Source organism: Danio rerio, chromosome 21 (genome assembly GCF_052040795.2).
Source record: "Danio rerio strain M-AB ecotype USA chromosome 21, GRCz13ab, whole genome shotgun sequence".
NCBI lineage: Eukaryota > Metazoa > Chordata > Actinopteri > Cypriniformes > Danionidae > Danio > Danio rerio.
The window spans coordinates 21,685,750-21,691,918 of record NC_141041.1 but is presented as its reverse complement, the minus strand read 5'-3'; the positions used below and the strand labels follow the sequence as shown (position 1 = coordinate 21,691,918).

Sequence of the window (6,169 nt, the reverse complement as noted above, 5' to 3'; positions counted from 1 at the left end):
GAAAATTTCAAGGTTGCAAGGTCTGAACGGCAAAAACACCTTCATAATGACTTCAATAAGACTTAGATACAGTCAAAGACTAAGCAACACAAATAATTCTGCAATCCATTTTAAGACATGTGCACACAATGTAGACTATGCATGCACTGAAAAAAAGGTGTACAAAATTAAATTAAAGAGAATTGTGAACAAAACACAATTATGTAATTAACTTAAGGCACGCTTAAAAGCAAATATATATCTCAATTTAATAATGCAAACAAAATGGATATTGAAATGTGTACTGTAAATTTGCATCTAAAATGGACATTTACTGAAATGGTTAATAACAGGCCAGGTTTTATTATAGCAAAAGTGAAAACCATGTTCCTTTTCTCTCTCTCTTTTTAAAGTACTTACTTATTGGTGCAATCACAGTTTTACTAAAAATGCCACAGTCAGTGTAGCAAAACCATGGTTGATTTGTTGTAACGATGTTTTAGGCTAAGTACAATTTGACTTTGTAGTAATCGTAATTTCCTTGAGGGCTTCCTATATTTACATCCGTTTCCAAGCAATACATTGTAAAACACACGCTGTGTCGACATCATAGGCAAACTAACTTTTTCAACATGATAAACAAGGTACTTACCTTATCTGTGTAAAGATATTTCCTTCAAGTTCATCAACACGACGCGCCGAAACGCTGCATTTCCCCCTTGTAATGGGGAGGGAAATGACGTACCTATACCGTAATTATTTTCATAAAATCGAGCAAGTCGTTTTAATAATACACTCAAAAAAATTATATGTTGGCGTTAATTAACTTTTTTTTGTCCACTGGTTCCACGTAACCGAGTTAAGTTACCTTTAAGAAAGAATATAAATTTTAGTGAACTTAAGTTAGTTACATAAAGGTAATGTAATGTTGTTTAGTTCAATCAACGTAACATTTATAATTTAGCTTTAATCAATGTAGTTATTTAAGTTCAATTATTCTAAAATTTATATTGTTATGTTTAACCAAATAAAAAAACAGTTTCCGTTTCATTGAGTTTATTCAATAGCAGTTTTACAGTTTTACAAATTTTCCAGCAATAAAATGACAATCAAAATCCAAATTCTGTCTTTATCTGTATCTTCACTTATTACAATAAGTTAAAATATTAATACTATTAAAATAATAGTAATACAAGTATGAAGTAAATTGAAAACAATAAATGATTTTAAAAATATGCTTACAAAAACATCATAAAATACACTTCAAAATAATACTTTTCATATATTACAAAAACATTCAAAAATAATATTCTGCCTTCAAATGATTTATCAAAAATATACTTAGAAAAATTAAGTCTTCTTTTGTAAACTATGCTGTACCTTCTTTACACTGAAAAAGCAGATAACACTTCAGTTGTTCAAAGAAAGATTAACATTTTAAAGCAAAGTAACACGATCAGCATTACACCATACATTAGACCAACCATCACAGAACATGCAATAGCTACACACATTCATCTCTGACACTTGCACCATTTATGCACATTTGCACCAGACACTTTCTTACAAGCACTCCCTATATCTAAAAAACAAAAAACAAAACATTGTGCATGAAGTCTGCTTCACACAGGTGTGTGGGCTTGACAAACCACATGTAGAAGCATTCTTAATTCTTAAAATTTTTTTGTATAATTAGCACATCTTGGGTGTATCGCCTCTTCTTGTTGATTTGCTGAATGTCTCCTCAATTGTAAGTCACTTTAGACAAAAGAGTCTGCTAAATGTTAATGTAACTACTGTAGATTCATAAGGTGGTGTTGCACATCAAGGTTTGCGCTTCATCATGCCCCGCATCCTAAAAAAGTCAGGTAAAAAAATAAAACATTTACCAACAGATCAAAGGTGAAAGGAGGATTTAGTTTAAGAGTAAAATACAAAATGTTTAAAAAAATAAAATAAAATAGCTTACCATGTACTCCCTCACTTAGGGGCTTTGAGGATGCATTCACACCTTTTTTCCACTGGTGATGTTCTAAATGACATGAAATGACAATTAGTAATTTACTAAATAATTAGTAGTTAAAATTACTAGTAATTTTTACTGTACATAATTTTAATGTGTGTATAGGCATCTAAAGGCATAGTACCTGGATGATCCAGTCTCCTCAGCCAGATATGGGACTTTAGAGGTTGAGCTGTAAACCTGTGAGGGAGAAAATAGATGTAAGTGAGCAAAGATTTAAAATTATCAAATATAATAATATAAATAGCAAACTACTAAACTTATAAATTTTAACGTGTTAGATGACCAAACAAATAAGCTTACATTACATATGTCATCATGCTAGATGTCATCCTATTTAAGTGTCACATATGCTTGTCAAGATTTTTTTTTTTTAAGTTAACAGGCTTGAATACAATTAGATAATAAATAACAATGTGCCAACACCACATTTTAATTAATATTATGTAAGTTATCAAAACTGGCATTCAAACTCGACAAACTGCTTGACACTCATTTAAAATAAAGACTATTAAATCAAATAAAAAAATCAAATCACTTTTATTGTCACATTATCAGCAGCACGTGTGCTATGATGAGTGAAAAGCTTAGACTATTCTAACATGACTATTCCTTTCCACTAACGTTTGTAACTTTATTTTGGGGGAGTTAATATATACCAAGTATAAAATTTCACAGGAATGCAAAACAAGCTATACATTTATCTGTCTATAATGTGGAAAAGACACAGGGAACATGGCAATTTCATAGCAATACTACACACAAACACAACATAGTATTACAAGAGAGTACATTTATGATTCAAATGTTGTCACAGCCTCAGTATAAATACATAAAAAGTAAAAAAAAATCTCACCTGTGTGTCCACATTGGGGAAAGCTTTGTGCACGTTCTCAATTTGTACTGTAATCTTCATCTTTTGATTCCCATAATATGGCGCCGAGCTGAGAGTGATCGTTGTGGTTTGAATCTTCTTACTTCCTGTGTTTTTTTGAAACTGCGCATGTGCAGATATTACTCCACCTATTGACCAAAATGCAGTACTGCAGAAGCAACACAACTCCCTTGCATTCATGTTACATAAGCGGGCTGTTTAAATGTGAAAACTTACTTTTTCTAATTTTTTCCAACACAACACTTTTATTTTTAATACACAAACATAAGCGAATTGTTTAATTTAAACATAGGTACATTCTTTGGACCAACTAATGCCATAATTCATTTTTTTGAGTGTACGTCTGTCAGGTCAGATAATAGAAATGATGTGTTCATAAGTATGATATCATACTAGGAAGAATTGCAATATAAGAAGGTAATATTGGCGTATATTAAGTTTATGATTTTGTTTTATAAAAATTAGCACTGGTGTGATGTGATTTGTTGATAACAACAATTGATTCTGTGGTTGACATGAAACGACTGCACTTTTTTTTTAATGTTTATATGGCAGAACCAACCTTCTGGTCTGATTCATTCGAGTGGTTAAAAGTTTCCTTTAAGTTGTCCTCCAAAAATTTTTTGTCTAAAAGTTTTTATTTTATTTTTTATTATTATTTTTATTTATTTATTAGAGAACGATGTCAATTTTTGTTTAGTTTATTAAAAAAAAAAATTAATTGAAGACCCGGTATTTGTATTATGCATTTGTAAAATTTTTTAATCAATTGATATGAATTATAACAACTTAACTTGCTATTTCTGAAGTATTTTTTTTAAATAACAGTTTTCAGCATAACAACACTATTAAAACTATAGGTTCAATTGGGCTGAGACAGGGACAGTGACAGAGTTTGTACATTTGTAAAGTGTTTTTAATAAATAAAAAAATCTTAGAACCAAATGAATTATATATTCATTACAGATCAACTGTAACTGGATGTAAATCAACCATCAGTCCATTTTAGAATTTTCTTGGGATAAAATACTTTTTATTGACTGTATTTATGTAATGTTTTTATTTCAGGGACAGATAATGTACATATCTGGTAGAATGCCCCATGTTTTCCTTATTTAAAATTTAACAGATTTATTGATTTAGCCTTGTCTGAGCTCTAGATCCGCCTTAAAATGTTACAAATTTAATATGACATTTACTTTTGCAATAAAGAAATAAAACAAATAAAGCTATATGATGCTCTAAATAAAGATGTTGTTATGTTTTTGTTTAATATTGTTAATGACAGATTAAATAAGCAATGTGTAATTGCAAAACATCAATCATCCACAATACTTTATTTTTCTCAGATTTTACCTTATTCAAAATTATTCCTGTAAAAATGACCCAGCCTGGAAAGCTGACAGCCTTCTATTAGCATAACATTTTAAAGAAAATAGTAATTTTGTTTGCTGGGGAAACCAGCATCACCAATAAATCAACAGATTAGACGCCACATGTTTAGTTCAATTGTTTCTCTTTGAGAGATATTTCATAAGATATTATTTTCATGAGCTGGAATGGCTGTACTACTCCAGTGTGCAATTAAGCGTCGAGTATTTCCTATTTAGAGGTTATGTTTTTTCTTCAGCCATTTCACAGCCCATGCAGGGCTCTTAATGGAGTCTGCCATATTTACTATCATTGTGTTTCTCTCTGCAGTCAAGCAATCACCCGCTCGCTCATACCCCCCAAGGCCTCGTATGGAGCTAATCCAATCTCCTCCAACACAGCTGTGAGAGGGAGTGGACCAGCAGATGATAGTGAGCCCACCGAACATCCAGCAGGCTAACACCTGCACTCACCATGCCACAGTGCACAGCGGATCCTCATACAATCACAGCGGGCTTTATTGCATGGACAGCCGCTCCTGCTAACAAAACTTTGCACATCACTGGTAACATATAGATAATTACAAAATTAGTGATTCGTGGACAGACCGACTCTTCTAGCTGTGTAGACCAAGAAATGTGGTAATTGGCATTGATATATCTTAAAATGAGCCTGCAACAACAACAGATTGTAGTGGAAGAATTGTGAAAATTCTTGAAAAAAACGACAGTGCTGCTTATGAACAGATGTGGTCAGTAAAACCATTTGGAAAGCCTATCTTGGCCCTCTTTTTGACGTTAATTACAAAAAAAGTGATTCTTTAATTATTAATGAAGTGATTCGTGGAACAGACTCTTCTTCCTTGTGTAACCCTAATTTGTTAAGGCCATAATGAAAGAAACAGAAAAAATGTTGACATTTCAAGGATGTAAGTTCCTAAAATTAGCCTGCAAGAACCAGTTGTATTTTACTTGAAAAATGATGCTGCTTATGAACAGATGTGGACAGTAAAACCTTTTGGTAAGACACTTGCGGCCCTCTTTGGATTTAGAATGTTGACCATCTGCAGTTTCTATTCAATGGCTCATTGACTTTATTTACAGAATAAGTGATTCTTTGATTACAAAAGAAGTGATTCATGAAATAGACTGACTCTTCCACCTTGTGCAACCCAAGAAATATGCTAAGCAAAAATGGGAGGAACAGAAGATTGAGTATGAGTATGAGTTGATAGTGTGAGACACTGTTAGGTTGAGAACATACTTAAATGAGCCTGCAACAATAAATTGTATTGTAAGAATGTGAAAATTCTTGAAAAATGTGTGCTGATTATGAACAGTTGCAGACTGTAAAAACATTTAGGTAGATTTATATTTGATACATTGACTGATTTAACGTTGTTTCTGCTCAATGACTCTTTGGACCCTATCATAGACCCAGCACAATAAGGCGCAAGATGTGTTTGGTGCAATTTGTTGCTATTTTCAGACCAGCCCTAAGTTTCACGTTTTCTGCCACGTTGTTTACATAGCAAATCCATTTGCACCACTTTGTGGACTCATGGGTGTGCCGGTCTAGAAAGGAGGTGTTTTAAGGCTCATTGTTGGCTCGTTGCTATTTAGAGAAACTGAAATAGATTGCGCCATTAACCGACTAAAAGCTGGTCTAAAGTCCAGCGCAGAGTGTGTTAGTTGTAAGCCTATGAGTGTCCAAATGTAATACACACGGGATGTATAGCAATACACAAATATATTTACATTTGAAAAAAATTAAGGATTAAAATGTTACAAAAATTATTATTTTTTTACATAAATATAAAAACCTCTACCTCCATGTCTTCTTCACCTTCAGGGGCTTTTTCACACTTTGTTATTATTGTTCATTTATTCGTTTGCTGAAAA

The 6,169-nt window shown here is 32.4% G+C and overlaps 1 long non-coding RNA gene across 1 annotated transcript; it reads right to left on the bottom strand.

Moving 5' to 3' along the window:
* Positions 1 to 1,018: 1,018 nt before the first annotated feature.
* LOC141379808 (uncharacterized) lies at positions 1,019 to 2,987 on the bottom strand. The gene is made up of 4 exons (XR_015520273.1): positions 2,859 to 2,987; positions 2,127 to 2,182; positions 1,949 to 2,011; positions 1,019 to 1,834 (listed from the first exon to the last, which is right to left on the bottom strand). It is a non-coding gene; the product is annotated as an uncharacterized LOC141379808 (long non-coding RNA).
* Between the last annotated feature and the right edge of the window lie 3,182 nt (positions 2,988 to 6,169).